General features: G+C 37.6%; 1 long non-coding RNA gene across 1 annotated transcript; it reads left to right on the top strand.

Moving 5' to 3' along the window:
• The first annotated feature begins 686 nt into the window (after positions 1-686).
• On the top strand, positions 687-9,152 carry LOC113919267. Its single transcript, XR_003518923.2, has 6 exons — positions 687-1,309; positions 2,981-3,187; positions 3,725-3,783; positions 4,279-4,369; positions 7,245-7,474; positions 8,524-9,152. It is a non-coding gene; the product is annotated as an uncharacterized LOC113919267 (long non-coding RNA).
• Positions 9,153-19,087: the final 9,935 nt, after the last annotated feature.

The raw sequence follows: 19,087 nt of genomic DNA, 5'->3' as shown, positions 1-19,087 counted from the left end.
AAGTCTCATTTTGCAAGGCTGTGAAGTAGAATGAAAATATATGGTACGAATTTACCAGGTGATTTTTCTTTCCCATATCTATTTCATCTCTATGCCTTGTTTATGCTTCTAATGTTGCAGGTGTCAGAAGGAATTGTAATTTTGACTGGGAACTCCTTGAAAGCATGGACTGTACAAATTTGCATCTGTATCTGAATTAGCACATGCTTAGCATACAGTAGGCACAAAACAAAATTTAATCAATTAAATTAAAAAGAAAATTGATGTCATTAAGAAAAAATAAAATTATGTAACAGAAAACTAGAAACTAGGTAAAAGGCAAAAATGATCCCGAGACATTTTTTAAAAGTCTGAATTTGAGTCATGTCAAATTTCAAAGAAATGTCAGTGGAAATTATGAAAATGAGCTTTATATTTTTCTATTTATGTCCTTTTCAGTTGAAACTCCCCTATTCCTGACTTCCTTTGTGATTGTTTTAAAACAAATCTGCGAATTCTTTGACACTTCTGCAATACAAAGGTGGAATCTAATTACCCTTCCCGTAAACTTGGGCCAAACTCAGTGAGTCAGTTCTACCAAACAGAATGAGGGGCAGCAATCCGTTGCAGGTGGATTGGGGACAATCACACAGCTTTCTCTCTCTACTCTGTACTCTTTGCAGATATGCCCCTCAGGGCCTGAGCCGCCACATGAGAAGTTCAGATGCCCTAAAGCTGCCATGATACAGAAAACAAGCAGAGAGACCTCCTCGAGGAGCCCCACTCGCTTGAGCCATCAGCTTTGGAGTCTTCCTAGCTGGGGCACCAGGCTTGTGTGTGAAAAAGCCTTCAAAATGACCCCAGGCCCAGACACCATTTGCTTATAACCTCATGAGACCCCAAACCACCCAGCTGAGCCACTCCCAAATTCTTGAATCACAGAAGCATGAGAGATAAGTGGTTATCATTATTTTACGCTGCTAAATTTTGGGGGGATTTGCTGTACAGCAGTCAATAACAAATACACCCTCTCACTAAATTAACATCAGCCAGATTCACCCACTTCAGTGCATCAAGCTTTTCAAAACATGTTAAGATTTACAAGTCAGAAATCTATTTACGGGCTTCTAAATTTTATTCCCATTTCTCCTATTGAATAGCAAAAGCCAAGACTCTCGTGCCAGCTTGAGAGGTATGAATATGAAAATTCACAACTCCCTGAAGCCTTTTCTGAGCTACCGAGAATGTCACTTCATCCACTGCCTGGCTGAGGAGGAAGGGAGGTGGAGAGGGACAGGGGCCACCGAGGGACTGTGGAAGTCGTTAGCAGGTGTTTGGAGTGCAGCAGTACCCCTGATACAGACAGAATGTCATTTTTTTAGGGCAAAGACATGTAAGCCTTTAAAGAATTTAGTATGTCAACTTTCCGGTGATCCAGATCATAGGAGATGACACTGTGACTCCACTCGAATAAAGCCTCTCAGCTTCTGAAGCAGGAAGAATTATAAACAGATAGAGTCAACCTTGAAAAGAAGGATTCTCTTATTTTCAGAACTTTGAGTTTTGTTAGAGGAGCTGTATTCTTTGACCTGACCAGAGGGAGTTCTGTGCTTCTTTTAGGGTATACAAGGTATTTTGGTTGTTGGGTACTCTAGGTGGGACAAAAATAACACCCAGACCAAAAGATAAGATAAAGCCAACTAGCAAGGGCAGTTGAGCTAATATCAGCCCAGCTCCGTGAACAATTGGAAGAGGATATCAACCAGGCCACTCAGGTAGGAGAAGGGGACAGAAGACATTTGAGGGACAATTCATTACTCCAGAGGGTTCTAAAAGAATCTTGGCTTTCGAAATGGACCTGGCATTCTGTAATTGTTTGTGAAATTTTTGGAAACTGTGTTATTCTGTTGGACTTTTAGCTTCTTATGATTTGACTCCTCCAGAATATATAAAACTGTGGGAGGGAGGTATTTCTTCAAACTTCGTTTGGCTTGGCTATAATTAGGGCTCTTGCCTACATATGGTTCCCTCTGTCTGGAATGCCCTTCCTTCAACCTGCACCCATAGCCTGCCTCCCCATGAGCATATACTTCTTGGGAAGGCTTCTAAGACCCCTCCCTTCTGCCTCCAGAGTTGATCACCATGTCATCTGTAGTATTATCACGTCATTTGTAACTCACACCTCTCTGAGGTCATGGTCCATGTTGTGTGGTCAGTATTTGTTCTGACATCATTCACTAGACTGTGAACCCCTGGAAGGCTAGCCTTTAGTTGTTCCACCTCCCCCTACCATGGATCAAATATGGATGTTACTTTGCCTCTCTTGATTTCCTTATCCCAGTCCCTGGGCAAGTAGTAGGTACTCTCCTAATAGGTTTGCAATTGTGGAGAGACAAAGAGGTTTGTTCAATGAATCTTTCTAGTATGCCTGGCAGGAGCCAGCTGATGTTAGTTAATACCTATCACCTCAGCAGGAGGGTCAATGGCTGGTTTCACCTTGCCACAAGGTCTCCAAGGGATATTGGTGCTGGACAACTGGTATATCCAGCACTGGTATGTACATCCCCTAAGCAGCTAGTAACAAAACTTATATTGTTTTACCTCCCTTACATGCTTTCATGAGAATTCTACAAAAAGACCAGAAGAGGGGCTAGGTGCCTCTCCTGCAGCATACCCATGGTATATCTGGCCATTCCCAGTCCAACTACTCCTCTTACTGGGAAGCTGGAGAAAAGGGGACTACATACATGTCTACTGACCCTCTGCCTATGTGTCTCAGTCTGTTCTGCGTGGTGATTAGGCCATGTTTGATACCTGATACCAGGCCACTGCTTGGAGATCAAGTGATCCAGAGAAGATAGATAGATAGATAGATAGATAGATAGATAGATAGATAGATAGATAGATAGAAAGTTTCTGAGCTTGGGAAACAAGTGTTTTTGTTAAAAAGCTAATTTTCAAATGTCTTCATCAACGCTGTGATCACTCTCTTCTTTTCTAGATGCCTTCCTGAAGCAAAAAGCCAAAAAGGCAAATCCTGTTAGTTTGCCTGAATATGTTTCCTGCAACTCCCTTGTCATTTTGATTGAGAACTCCCTTGATTTCTGCTTTTGACCCTAGTCAAACTGATTCTTGAATCCTATTTTGTCTGGAGGCTTGGTAAACTATCAGAGTGCCACCTGAGAACCCAGAGACCAGCAAGTTAACGGTAATATAATGAACGCAATGGAAAACTGGAATGAATGAATAAAAATAAATTATTTTATTGTTGATATCTGCTAAATTTGTTGCCATTCCATTTAGAGGAACTTTGACTTCAGTATTCTATACTCCAAGATAAAACATTGGGAGAATTTCTGCCTTTGAGTCAAAAACAGGAATGTCTCTCTATGGCAAATATCTACCTCTTAACTCTCTCCAAATTGTTAAACAGATTGGTGGTGTGATTGTTAGCTCAAAAAGGAAACCAGTAGAAAATATAGAATTCTCCCAGTGTATAAAGCCATATAAGAATTATGCTTTCAGGTGAAACATTATATTTTGTCTAATCACCATTTGAAATTTTAATTTTGAGTTGTGGTACTTGGCCAGGAAAATTAGTATAACAGCCTCAACACCAAGCAAAAACTCATTCTTTCAACTTGGTATTAGTTTATAACATGACCTACTTTTAACAAAGACTTTCCAAAATTATATTTTATTATAAAATTCTCTAAACCTTGCATAAAACGTTGTTTCTCCACAGATAACACAGATATCTAGAAAAGTGATTCATCATTGTATGAAAGCACATGAGGAACAGAGGTAGGATAGTTGGTTCCTGGATCTCCTAATTCTGTTCTTTTGTTATAAACTACATATTGCTTCACTGGCTATATGGCTTAACGAACAAAAGGTTCAGCAGAATCTTTGGACATCAAATGGCCTTCATGAAACAATGTCTTGATGAGTTAAGTAAGAACGAATCAGAAACACATGGACCCAACTTCCCTTGAAATATAAGAGGGCATACAAATCAAGGCAAAGAGCACTTAACAAACACTGGGTTTGGGTTTCCTGAACCTGAAATGTTAAAATAATTAGCAAGGACTTATTGAGGCTGAAAAGTGATCAGTTCCAGTATTTCTAACTCAAAACTGAAATGAAGAGAGGCGGAAAGGCCCTAAAAGAGAAGGGAGTGGCCATGGGGCAGATGGAGACCTTTGAAAATTAGCTTTTCCCCAAAACCACTTGTTTCCCAAAGCTCACAAATTTTGTTTTTATATATTTATTTTTCTTCTCTTTTGCTTTGATTTCCAGGTTTCAGCTGAAGACATATCTAAAATGCTCTGAAATGGTTCAGCACAAGTCTTTCTAGTCTCTTCTCAAAGGCAGGAAATGATGCTATTTGGTAAGACAATGCCCTGTTCATTTTTGAGTTGGAGATAAGTTCATATATTGGCCATTCAGGAAGTTTGGTTAAGTAATCAGGTTGAATTTATTTCCTAGTGGGCTGGACTTCGCAGCATTTTCCAAACCCAGAAAATAAACTCTTTCAGAAAGCACTGTGAAAAAGTTGGAAGAAAGAATTATTATGTACTAGAGTACAGATAGATTAAATAGATTGCAAACCTGGAGAAAATAACCCCCAAAACCTGTATTGCTAGAAACTGAGAGAAAGCAGTTCCCTTGCTTGATCCTACACTGTATCTGGGGCTCTGAGAACCCCTCCTCTGGCCCTGCTTATCTCCGTCCTTCCTCACAGAGGCCCCTAGGACTCAGCCTACTTCCTCCATCCTTTGTGATCTTCCTCCCCACCTTCAAGTCTGGCGGCAGAGTGTGAGGCAGTTTCCCACCATGATTCCAGAATGCACATTACTTTTTAAAATTACTTTAGAGCTTTTATTGGTAATCATCATAGGAAACTGACCCGGGCAACAAAAATAATAACCCAGGCGAGGTCGCAGAGCCGACAGAGTAATCCCTGATCTCTTGGCTCCTGACTTCCTCTGTCAACTGAGAGCTCAAACGCAGTGGTCCTGCCTGATCCTAGCAACCAGACCCCCTCTTCTGAAGTTCACGTGTATCCTTCCTTTCAAGATGGCCCTGGGTCAAGCCTGAAGATAGGCTGTATTGTTAATGTCTCCTTATATCAAGGAGGAACTGTCCATCTGTAAAGCCCTTTTGATTAGAGGATACTTGTTCACTATTACTATGCACAGCTTAGAATTAGCCTCTTTGGGTGTATTCTCATGTACCTCTTCCCATTTGTGAAAAATTAATTTTTTTTAGCCATTTCAGACCCATCAGGAACAAACTTAATTTTTTAAAATCATTTAAATATGAAACAGTTCACTTACTCATCAATATATGTTTGTGTACATTAAGCTCAAAATATCCGGTACAGTGGATACAATGGTCAGTTGTATGATATAATCAGACTCTAACACATTGTGAAAGTATTCAGCAATGCCCAAGAGTCCTGGCTGAAGTGAGCACTTCTATTAATTCATTCAACCAAGACCGTCATGTTGCTTCCTCCGGGGTCTCTGCTGATAATATTTTAGCACATGACAAAAAATGACAACAGTCTTTCAGATTTGGGGAGCATTATTCATGTGCATAATGCAACCTGCATATAAACACTCCCTTTGATGAAAGACCTTCCAGGTTTGAAGCCATTGTTTCTTTTCCTACACCAAGAATAATAAAGCTCTTCTATTTGAGCACCTATTAGGAGGTAAGCCTATGAGTTATGTTCTCTTGTTTAATTCTTGAACAACCCTATGAAATAGGTAAAGTGAACCATAGTTAATGATTGAGCAAATTTAGACTTAGAGAAATTAAGTAATTTGCTCAATATTGAGCCCCTGATAAGGTGGGAGATTTTGAATTTGAACTCAGAGCCAATGCAAAAGCATACTGTATTCACCACATTCCTCTCTCTTTTGTCAATTATTGTGTATAGAATGCATGGAACTTTCAAAGAAAGGTGCTATATAAATCTGTTCTGATGATAGAGTAATGATGGCCAGGAAAACTAATCTCACTGTTTTATAAGTATACCATTATAGGTCCACAACATATTAGAGTGGTAGGGACATTCATGACCACCAAATCTCACCTCATTTTTACAGAACTCACAACCCCCTAGAAATAGAATGTTGTCTTCAGATTGGTACCTAAGGCCATGGCTGCCATCATGGACCTCCCACTTCTCAAGCCAGGGTGCTCTCCAATCCATATATCATCTGGTAAAACCAATCAAATTACAATCAAAAGAGAAAAACTTCACCAAGGAAAAAAAACTCAGAAATCATCTCACTCCCACTCCAAAGCTATCATGTCTAAGATCATTATTGCCAAAGTAACCATTTTTCAAACTGGGAATTCTGACAAGACTCCTGAGTGTTTTGCATTGGGTACCAGTGGCTGTCCAGTCTTTGAATACACTATTATTTTTAATAGCTGGAGATCAAGATGGAAGACGGTAGGGTTACAGTGTTTCAAATGCCACAGGTACTAATGATATGGGCACTTGTTAAAGTAGCATCAATTGAGTCCTTGTTTTGCTCTTGAGTGTATAGTTGAGTTTAGAATTCCAGTTCAGTAAATTTATAATAGTTTTATGATTGCTAAGACTCAGAGCTCCTTATTAGTCCTAAATGACCTTCCTGTATTCTCTTTTTCTGTTTGTAATGAATCCTGGGAATTCAGCCTATTTTCCTATTTCAGTGTAAAGAAAAAAATGATAGTGCAACAGTTCTATTTACTGAGGTCCTATTATATGCAAACACTGTCCTAAGTGCTTTACATGTATTATTTCACTAATGTTTATGAAGTAGGTCCTGTTATTATTTCCATTTTATAGATAGAAAACTGAGACAAAGGTTGTTAAGTAACAGACCCAAGGTTAAACAATTAGTAAGTGGTTGAGATGCTCTGCACCGTATGATTTTTGTTTCTCCCTCCAGAAAAAGGTCCTCCAATTCTCTCCTTTGTCCCAAAAAACATACACATATTATATGCCCCCTCCCATCATATTAAAAAAATAAGATTTTGCTGGAAATTACTGCTACAAAACAGAGAGTAACACAATATAAACACTGGTAAGTTACAAGGTTACAGAATTTTACAAAGTTCTTTTGATTGTGATTTGTGGTCTGTAGTTTATGACTGCCTGCTAACATAACAAATGGAAGCCCCAATGGTTTTCTGTTCTTTTCTTTTCTTTCCCTGGGGATAGCAGTTTTTTACTCATCTGTGCCTTTTTTTCTTGCCTGAAGACACTGGTAATAGAGGACGAACCAAAGGTGTACCTCAGTCCTATCCCATGGACTCATGTCTTCACCGAGACCCTCCAGACATCATGGAATGCCCATCACCAGATTTTTGTGTCCCCTAGAATGATCCCTTTTAGTGGAAGAAGAAGAAGGAAGAGGAGGAGAAAGAGGGGAGGAAGAAATGTTCTTAGCCTTAAAGCCTAATCAGCTTGTTTTTCTGTAGCATCTTACTGGTAAGGGTTGAGAGTATAATGGGACTTAATTTTTCTTTTAAATGGATTTATCACCTACCCTTGTGGAGATGGTAATGGGGAGATGCAATTAGGATCACATGGTACATTGAGCCATTGAAATTCTCGATGGCAACACCAGATATTGAACTTTTCATGTCCAGCCAATCTGTTGTCCAGGTGTTGATCTTCTGGAAGCAGGCAGATACATTTCATGCAGAAGTGAGCTCCACTGTTTTTTTATGATCTAGTATTATAGTGATACTTCTGTGTGTTTAGATATAGATGAAATCCTAATTAAAATCAGAAAAACCAAAGAAGTCACTGTAATGGGAAGATATGTCTTGGCTCTGCCACTAATTAGTTTTGTGATTTTGGCAGATTCTTTCATTTCTCTGGGACTCAGTTTCCTAGTTTTTAAAGTGAGAGAAAAAACTTTAACATTTCTGAGGTATCTTTTCATTCTAGCATTTCTTTGATTTATAGGAACCATGTGAATGAAAGAAGGCTTTTAGAAACTTGAAAATATAGTACTGTAGGGGAATGTATCTTCTGTTATTTTTAATGTTATCGGACTTTATTTGATTCTGAATAGTAAAACAGTCTTGAATATTTTTCAATTAGCTTCATATGTACTACCAAACACATATTTAATTCACGAAGAAAAAAAGCTAAAAACTACTATGGGGGGGTAGAGAAGTATTTCAGTTTTCTTAGACATTAAATGGCTCATTCAAAGCAACATTTTGATAAATTGTGTAAATGAGAGAGGAACATATGGATTAAATTTTCCTTGAAATACATACGCACTTAAAAATTAAGAAGAAAAAGTGCTTGGCAAGGCCCATTTGGGGTTCTGCCAAATGGGATACATTTTAAAAATAGTTGAAAATGCAGTTCTATCTCAAAATGCTGCCATATTCACCCATCCTTATTGATTATGTATTTTTAAATTTGTGAATTACTCTCCTTGTATTTATTTTTGCAGTTTGTTTTATGCCCTGGGGGCTTGTTCAATTTTGCTACCTTTTTTTTTTTTTTTTTTTAAACAGAAAGCATAGTCCATCAGTCACGGAAGAGCATATCACAGTTTCTATCACTCCCTCTGAGATTCCTGTTACTTGACTTCTGTGTAAGTTTCAGTTTGATCTCTCCCGGTGTAACAACTGGCATTAACTCATATTGCTGTAATGAAAAATTCTAAGGAGCAAATAAGGGGGATTCGGTCTTTGAAGCTGTGTTGTATGGTAAGTAACTTTCTAGTAAATCATGCTATTGCAGTGGAAGAGCTTGGAGGGAAGACAAGCCCCGAGTTTCATGGTTATGTATAATTCAAAACCAGAAAATCAGAACACTCAGAGATAACATTCTTTTGGATGGACGGAAGAGTTTGGTTTGTTAATGGATCCCACAGTACAACTTGAAGAAGAGAAAAATTATTTTCTCAAAAATCTTTAAAATCACAGATTTCTGGTCAAATTGGCAGCACTTCCTAGTTTTAAGGGTTGAATTTACCTGAGTAAAACGACTCCGTGCAATTTGTATAATTATTCCACAGCTAATTGCAGCCACACCGTGGAAGTCACACCTCCACAGAAAAATACACAGATTCACATCATTAGGACATCTTACTGAAACCTGACATTCTAGGTGAGATTTTTTTCCCCTCTCCCTGCTTCTCTCTCTCTTTTTTGTAATCTAATCCTTTTAATAAGAATGCTATTTTGTCATGAAAATACAAGGAAACAAGAACATTATCTTAGTGTTAAAATCTCAAACCCTAGGAGATGATACCATCAGATACAGCATTCTACCCAGGCTCTGTCCAAGGCAAGAATTAGATTTATTTTCACAAGATAGTAACCATATTTTATCCTTTGAGGCTAATCTGTAGAACACAAGGTATATTTCTATTGTTGGGTTGTCCTTTTTATTCCTAATATCAAAATGCTACGTGTTATTTTTAATAATTATTTTTCAATGAATTCCTTATGATTTAAAGAGAAACTTTCCTCATCAGGCTTATATATTTTATCCACATGAAACTGCAGGTAGATTTTGTACAATTTCACGAGCTCTGAAATAAAAAATGTAGGCAGTTTTGTCTGACAATTCAATAACAGAGCCGAAGACCTAGCTGACACCCTTGGAACTTCCCATGGGCTTGGCTTATGTTTAAAGGGCCATTCAGCACAACAGAGTATGTTTGAAATATAAAAGAAGTAATTTTGAAATGCTTCATTCCATTTACTTGGGGAATGTTATAAATAATGTTTTTTGCTCTCTGGTAACTCAAACATTTTAAATATATATTATTCTATTCTTCAGTTTATTTGTTCGAAATGTAGTGGCAGATTCAGAAAATCTAAAAAATAAAGAGCAAATGTAATTATTTTACTAATGGGATCATGGACAATTATTTCAGCTTATGAATAAAAGAAACTAGGTACTTACATGCCTTCCTCAGTCTAAGGTGTTGATTTGTCATGCTTAGGTCAGACCTAAGTATATCCTCACAGTCTGGAAACTTCAATTATCATCATAGTTCCTTGGTTACTAAAAGAAATTACTTTTTCAGAAATTGACTTTATTGAGGCATCATTTACGTACAATGAAATGCACCAATTTTAAGTGTACATTTAGATGAGATTTGAGAAATGCGTACATCTATGGAACCACCATCACCACAATCAAGTTGTAGAATATTTATATCATCCCCAGAAGTTCCTTTGTTTTCCTTTTCAGTCCATTTCCTCCCTTGAAGGCCCGGGCAAGCCCTTATTTACTTTACACCATAATAGATTATTTTTCTTTTCTTAGAATTTGATATAAATTCATGTATGTAGTATGTATTCCTTGGTGTCTCAGTTCTTTTACACAGCATCATATTTTTGAGATTCATCCATTTTGCAGTATCTGTAGTTTGTTCCTTTTTATTGCTGAGCAGAGTTCCATTTTATGGTATATCATATACATTTAAGTTGTGTCCACCTTTTGGCCACTAGGAGTAAAGCTGCTATGAACATTTAGGTGCAGTTCTTTGTATTGATGTTTTATTTCTCTTGGGTAACCACCTAGGAGTAAAATTGATGGGTTGTATGATAAATGTGTTTTACTTCTTAAGAAACTACCAAAATGTTTTTCCAAATTGGTTGCACCATTTTATACTCCCATAAAAGTGTGTACAAGTTATATCACATCCTCACCTTTAGCAGTATTTTTTTTTAAGTTATTCAGTTGAGACAGAGAGAGAGCCATGAGCAGGGGGAGAGGCAGAGGGAGAGGGAGAAGCAGACTCCCTGCTGAGCCAAGGAGTCCAACGTGGGGTCTGATCCCAGAACCTTTGGATCATGACCTGAGCTGAAGGCAGATGCTTAACCATCTGAGCTACTCAGGCACCCCTAGTATTTTTATTTTTAATATTATCCATTCTTGTAGGTATGCAGTGGTATCTCATTGTGATTTAAATTTGCATTTTCTTGATGACTAATGATGTTGAGCATCTTTTCATGTGTTTACTGGCCACTCATGTACTTTCTTTTATGAAGTGTCTGTTTAAATCTTTTGTCCTTTCCAAATTGGGTTGTTTGTCTTCATGGGCTGTAGGAGTTCTTTATATATCCTGAATAAAAGTCCTTTGTGAGACATATGCACTGCTAATTATTTCAAAAATTTTTTTGGCAACATCGTATTAGGAAATATTATATCCTGGCAATATTATATCAGTTTATCTTATTTAAAATGTTTTTCTTCAACAACAACAACAAAAACAACAAACAACCCAGTTCAAAAATAGGGAAAAGACTTGAATAAGTATTTCCTCAAAGAAAAAATGTAAATGGCCAAATAACATGTGAAAAGATGCTAAACATCACTAATCATTAGGGAAATACAAATCAAAACCAAAGTGAGATACCACTTCACGTGCATTACAATAGCTATTATAATCAAGAGCCAAACAACCAGCCAACCAAAAACCTACAGGTGTTGTCTAGGCTGTGGAGAAATTGGATTCCTTGTGTATTGCTTGTGAGAATGTGAAATGGCACATCTTTGGTAGAAAACAGTATGTTGATTCCTCAAAAAATTGAACATAGAATTACCATATGATTCAACATTTCCACCTCTGGGTATACACACAAAAGAATTAAAAGCAGGGACTTGAACAGATATTTTACACCATTGTGTGTAGTAACATTATTCACAATACTGAAAAGGTGGAAACAACCCAAATGTCTATGGACAGATGAATGGTTAAACAAAAAATATATACATGTAATGGAATATTATTCCATTCCAAGGAATGGAATTCTTATACATGTAACAACATGGATGAACCTTGAACATATTATGCTAGGTGAATAAACCAGACACAGAAGGACAAATATTGTATAATTCCACTTAAATGAAGGACCTGGAGTAGTCAAATTTATAGAGAAAGAAAGTAGAATTGTGGTTACCAGGAGCTAGTTATTATCAGTTTAACATAGGATGTTATAAATATAAAATATTTTATGTAAACCTCATCGTAAACACAAAGGAAATACCTGTAGTAAATACACAAAAGATTATGATAAAGGAGTCATAGCATGCTGCCACAAAAAGTAATCAGATCACAAAGGAAGACAATAAGAGAGGTAGCAAAGGACAAAGGAGATACAAGCAGTCAGAAAACAATTAACAAAATGGCAACAGTAAGTCCTTACCTACCAATTATTACTTTAAATATGAATGGATTAAATTCTCCTACGAAAAGACATAGAATGGCTGAATGGATAAAAAAACAAGACCTAACAAAATGCAGCCTATAAGAGACTCACTTTAGTTTTAGGGACAGATAGACTTCAGAGTGAAGGGATGAAAAAAAAGTATTTTAAGCCAAATGTGGCCAAAAGAAAGCAGAAGAACTATACTTATATCAGACAAATGAGACTTAAAGCTAAAAGTGGTCAATGAGACAAAGAAAGTTATTATATAATGAGAAAGCAGTCAATTCATCAAGAAGATATAACAACTATAAATATTTATGCATCCAACATCAGAGCACTTAAATACATAAAGCAAATACTAACAACTAAGACGAGAAGTAAACAGCAATATAGTAATCACTGGGGACTTTAATAACCCACTCTCAACAAAGGATAGATCATTCAGACAGAGAATCAAGAAGGAAACAGCAGATTTGAACAACACTGTAGACCAAATGAACCTCATGGATATACATAGAACATTCCCTCCAACAGTAGTGGAATACACATTTTTCTCAAGTGTACATAGCATATTTTCCAGGATAGATCATATATTAGGTTACAAAACATGTCTCAACAAATTCAAGAAAATAGAAATTATATCAAGTGTTTTTTCCAAACACAATGGTATGAAACTGGAAACAATAACAGAAAAAAAGCTGGAAAAATTCACAAAAACCTAAAAAATAAACAACACTATCCTGGACAACCAATATATCAAAGAAGAAATCAAAAGGGAAATAAAAATATATCTTGAGACCAACAAACATGGAAACAAACATTCCAAAACTTATAGGATGCAGCAAAAATAGTTTTAAGAGAGAAATTTATAGCTATAAATGCATACATTAAGAAAAAGAAGAACAGATCTGTACTTCTGAAACAAATAACACAACATATTTTAAGAAAAGAGAAAAAGAAGAAGATAGCAGGAGAGGAAGAATGAAGGGGAGTAAGTCAGAGGGGGAGACGAACCAGGAGAGATGATGGACTCTGAAAAACAAACTGAGGGTTCTAGAGGGGAGGAGCGTAGGGGGATGGGTTAGCCTGGTGATGGGTATTAAAGAGGGCACATTCTGCTTGGAGCACTGGGTGTTATGAACAAACAATGAATCATGGAACACTACACCAAAACAAATGATGTAATATATGGTGATTAACATAACAATAAAAAATTAAAAAAAAAAAAAAGAAGAACAAACTAAACCCAAAAAGTTAGCAGAAGGAAGGAAACAATAAAGATTAGAATACAAATAAATGAAATAGAAAATAAGAAAACAATAGAAAAGATTAACAAAACTAAGTTGCCAATAAATACTGGTTATATGGAATGGACAAATTCCTCGAAAGGCACAAACTACCAGAGCTCAGTCAAGAAGAAAGAGATAACCTAAATAGTCCTATATCTGTTACAGAAATCAAATATGGTTAATAATCTTCCTAAGGGGGGGAAATAAATTTCAGGTCCAGATGGCTTTGCTGGTGAATTCTACCAAACATCTAGGAAATAACTAATACTAATTATATGTAACTCATCTATGAGCCCAGCATTTCCACAATACTAGAGCTAGTGTTATTTGGATACTTGATCTATAACAAAAGTAGCACTAGAGGACAATAGGAAAAGGGTGGTCTTTTAAATAAATGATCATAGCTCATTTGTTTATGTGGAAATAAATGAACCCTGACATCTACCTCTCACCAATCACATGATTTAGTGTTTTGATTATTCCTCTAAATGTGAAAGGTAAAGCAATAAATCTTCTAGAAAGCAATGTAGGAGAACAGAAGATATCTTCGTGGATTTGGGACAAAGATTTCTGAAATAGGACACAAAAAGTACTAACCATAAAGGAAAAGATCCTAAATTGAACTACATTAAAATTAAGAATTCCTTTTTTCAAAAGATACCAAGAAAGGAGTAAGACAAGTCATGAATGGGGCTAGGTATTTGCATATATATAAACAACAAAGGACTTGCACAAAAAACTATGAGTAAAAAAAAAGTTACAATCTAATAGAAAAATGGGCATGAACTTCAATAGGCATTGCACAAAGAAGATACCCAAGTGGACAGTTAATATATGAAGAGGTGCTTGAATGCATTAGTCATCAGGGGAATGACTGCAAATTAAAGTTACAATGAGAAATTGCTGTGAATCCAGCAGAATGATTAAAATAAAAAAAAAAGATGACGCTAAGTATTGTTAAAGATCTGAAACGACTGGAACATTCCTCCACCAGTGTTAGCAGTATAAAGTGATACAACCACTTTGGAATATTTTTTGGTCATGTCTACTAAAGCTGACAACTTTCCTATCAATACAGCACTCCTAAATATATACTCCAAAGAAATGCGCACATGTGCACCAAAAGATATGGCGAGAATGTTCACAGCAGCATTTCTCATAATAATGAAAACCTGAAAACCAAATGCCCGTAAATATTGGAATGAGAAAATATATTGTGAAATACTTTTACAATGGATCACTATACCCCAAAGAGAATGAAGAAATCATTCATACACACAGCATAAGGGGTGCCTGGCGGGTTCAGTCGGTGGAGCATGTGACTCTTGATCTCGGGGTTGTGAGTTCAAGCCCCATGTTGGGTGTGGAGACTACTTAAAAATAAAAATAAAATCTTAAAAAAAATACATGCAACATAAATACTGACTAAAATAAGCAAGAGACAAAACAACTCATACTGTATGATTCTGTTTCCATAAAGTAAGTAATACTTCCCTGTGGCATCAGTTGTCACTTTTGGAGAGGGGGTTGGTACAAGGGGGCGTTCGAGAGAGCTGATAATGGTCTTTATCAGAGTATGTGTTTACTTTGAAGATCAGTTGAACTATATATACTTTATTATTTGAGTACTTCTATGTATGTTATATTTCAATAAAAAGTGTTTATTAAACATCGTGTTAGTCCAGACGCACTATTGCTATATGGTATATTGTAAGAATAAAATGCATGTAACATATTTTTTCTTGGAATGTATACGCATTACCTGTGGAGTCTTACTATTCATATCTAAGGTGAGACTTTCAGAATAGATCTAGACACATCAGGAGCTGAAATGTGGAAAACTGGTTACTCTTAAACCGACCCTCACCTCACCTGACCTAAACTAGGACCCACTGGACATACTTTGCAGCCAGGCAGTGCTGTCTTACAGCCGACCCCATCCATCAGCTTTTTCCACATCACCATGAGATCGCCGCCACCTGTGATGATGCATTACCCTTTCAGCGAGGTCGGAAATGGCCACATTTTACCATCCACCAGTTATACCAAGTGCTTTTTTTAAGATTTTATTTATTTATTTGAGAGAGAGAGAGAGAATGAGAGATAGAAAGCACGAGAGGGAAGAGGGTCAGAGGGAGAAGCAGACTCCCCGCCGAGCAGGAAGCCCGATGCCGGACTCGATCCGGGGACTCCAGGATCATGACCTGAGCCGAAGGCAGTCACTTAACCAACTGAGCCACCCAGGCGTCCATACCAAGTGCTTTTTTAACTCCATGTGTTGCTCATGCTGTCTTTTCTTCCTATCACGAGTAACTTTGTATCAGTCAGAGTTCCAGCAGCAGGATCAGCATGTAATTTGTGGGGCCCAGTGAAAAAAGGAAAATGCAGAGCCTCTTGTTCAAAAGTATTACGAATTCCAAGATAGAATACAGCAGAGCAGTAAACCAAGTGGGACCTTTCTAGAGCGTGGGACTCAATATCACTGTGTAGGTTGCATGCTCATGAAGCTGGCCCTGAGTGGCGGGGAACAGGTGCATGTTCACCTGGAATTTTGAAGTAACTTTTTAATTGAGGGATCATTCACAGAGATGTGTGCAAAGTCGAGGGACCCAAAAATGAGTATTGAAGCATGCGGGCATGAACTGGCAAAAATAGCAAACTTTTGCTACCCCAGGACTGAAGGGGCAAGGGAGGATAAGGGGCAGAACCCGGGTGAGAGCTAAAGCCATGGACAAGCAGCCACCCCAGAGCAGCAGTAGGTGTAGATGAACAGAACTACTGTCAGAATTGTGGCAACACACTGCGGGAGTTGGGAAAGTACGCTCCCAGCTCGGCCTTTCCACCACCAGTGTCCAGGTGGTAGCTCTTCTATTGGCTGAGTCTACCCAGGAGCCAGAGGGCAAGGGAGCCTGAGACATACGGTTCATGGGCAGCTTCCTGGGGACCTAAACAGGATGAAGAAAAGTGGAGAATAAATCTAGGAGCAAATGTATTAACCAACACAATTTTCAACTGTTTATGTATTTTCCATCCTTTAGAAGAGTTCTCATCGACCTTGGGTATACTTTGGCATCACCTGGAGAACGTTAAATACTACTGCCACTCAAGGCCCAGTTTCTCAATACTTTAGATTCTGATTCAATTGATCTGGATACAGCCTGGGCATCAGGATGCTTAGTCTTCTCAGGTGTTTCTAATGGGCAGCCAAGGTTGAGTTTCAGAGCAAGATTTCTCATTCTTAGTCTCAGCACTTACTGGCATTTGGGGCCAGATAATTCTTTGTTGTGGGGGCTGTCCTGTACATTGTGGGATGTTCAGTTGCATCCCTCCCCAACCTCTACTGACCAGATGCCAGGAGTAGCACCCAGTTATAACAACCAAAGGTATCTGCAGACGCTGCCACATTCCCCCGGGTGGGGGGCGACATCATTTCCCACACCCTGTTTGAAAACCACCATTTGGAACTCCTGGGTGGCTCAGTGGGCTAAGCGTCTGCCTTCAGCTCAGGTCATGATCCCAGGGTCCCAGGATCGAGTCCCGCGTCAGGCTCCTTGCTCAGTGGGAAGCCCGCTTCTCCGTCTGCTTGCCACCCCGTCCCCCCTTGCTTGTGCTCTCTCTCTCTTTGACAAATAAATAAATAAATATTATCTTAAAAAAAAATTTTGAAAACCAGTGCTTTAGAGCAGATTCTTGGTGTGGTCTAGAACTGGGAGCATCAGCATACCAGCTTATACCTATAAGCTTATGCCCTTTCTTTGAATTTCCAGGGTACTATTTTCTGTGTTCCTCATATTAACACTTAATCATATGTCTGTTAATCAGTAACTTTATCACCGGGTTATTTTTGGCCAGTCATTTCTCTTTCATAAAATTGTATGCTCTTGTACATACAATATAATATCTGTCCCATCTACCTCACAAAAAGATGTATGGCCTGGGCTGAGTTACTTAGGCTAAGTCCAAGTTTCTTCATCTGAAAAATGGAGATAATAGGAATTGCTGAATCTCGCTGCCTAGCTGTCTGCTTCTTTAATGTCTGTTAAAATATGCTACTAAAATATAGGCTCCTTTTTGACAGCAAGGACTATACTATTCACATCCACTCTTGTTCATCTAGGGCCTATCACGGGACCTGAAACTTATCAGGAACCTGGTGAATATTTGCTGAGTGATACAGGAATGAGAACAGTTCATCCTGGAGAAGAAAAGTGTGTTAAGATTTATCTTTCTTAGGTATCTCATTGCCAAAGTTAAAAATCCTAACAAGCAGAGGGTTTTGTTTTTGTTTTTGTTTTTTTTACCTAAATCTTTTTTTTTTCTGCAAAGTCAATTTCTACTTATTTTGGCCTTAGTGGAGATATAGAAAACCTGATCTGCACATTAGCATTTTATGCATTTGAAAACTTATTATATTAGGACAATCTGAAATTTTATTTGGCTAAAATAAATCGTCCTTACCAGAAACTATTTTCTCTTCTTCTGTTTTTCCATGTTGGCAATTTTATCAAAACAATGAATAGGGAGAAAAAAAAAACTGCAGCACTAGAGATAATTGAATAGGGAACAATAAGCAGCTTAGGGTTTATAACTAACACGGTATGTGTTAGGCTGTCTGGTCAGATGTTGCTAGGAAAACATTATCTGGGAAGTCTTTATGGGAAGAAGACAACTCCCAAAGAAGGCTCAAGTTCATAATTGAGAAGTTAAATAAGAGCTTTTTAATAGTTGGCAAAAATACTCTAACACAACACATTCCTATTTCAGGCTTCTCTTGAATTATGTTGTGTTCCAAGGATGATGGAGGACATGCTTGCTTACAGTTTTATAGGCAGTTCATGATCTACTTCCATTTTGCCAAAAACTTACCACAGCTTCATTTCTCAGAGAACCATAGTGCCCTAGGGACAGAGTCTAATGCAGGCTCCTATATTCAGATAGACCTATATGCACTAAGCCTACTTTCCCAATTTTTGTTTTTTTTTGTTGTTGTTGTCTTTTGTTTTGTTTTGTTTTGTTTTTTGGTAAGAATTGGAGAACTGGTTTCTGTACTTTCCTTAAGTATTCCACTGCCTATGTTAAAAACCTTAACATTCAGGAAGTTCTTTTTTTATTTTTCACCTAAACCTTTTTTTATGTAGCTAAAGTCAGTTTCTACTTATTTTGGCCTTAGTAGAGATACAGAAAATTTGATCCACACATTAGCACTTTATGCATTACTATATTAGGACACTCTGAAATTTTATTTGGCTACAATAAATAGTACTAATTCCGTTTACTTCTCCTCAAATACCCTATTACCCAAGCCTCAAATCATCTTTATTATATCCTTTTAGGCCTCTTTAACCTTACCATGCCCTTCTAAGTTGTGCTTCTAAAACTTAAGTACAATCATTTATTAAAGGTTCATACAATTGCTTATTAAAGACTTCAGGAGAAGGAGATGGTTTATATTATTAAGGCTCTCATATATCGCCCTTTACTTAGACAACTCAGAATCAATATGCTTTTTTTCTTTCCACTGGGTTGAAAACTCAATTAAAATTGGACATTTAACTTCCAATGAAAAATGGTGGACTGAGCATGGACAACTACCTCTCTTTCCCCTCCAAAGATCCCTT

This window comes from Zalophus californianus, chromosome 3 (assembly GCF_009762305.2).
Source record: "Zalophus californianus isolate mZalCal1 chromosome 3, mZalCal1.pri.v2, whole genome shotgun sequence".
Taxonomy (NCBI): domain Eukaryota; kingdom Metazoa; phylum Chordata; class Mammalia; order Carnivora; family Otariidae; genus Zalophus; species Zalophus californianus.
This window is presented reverse-complemented; position numbering and strand designations above follow the sequence as displayed.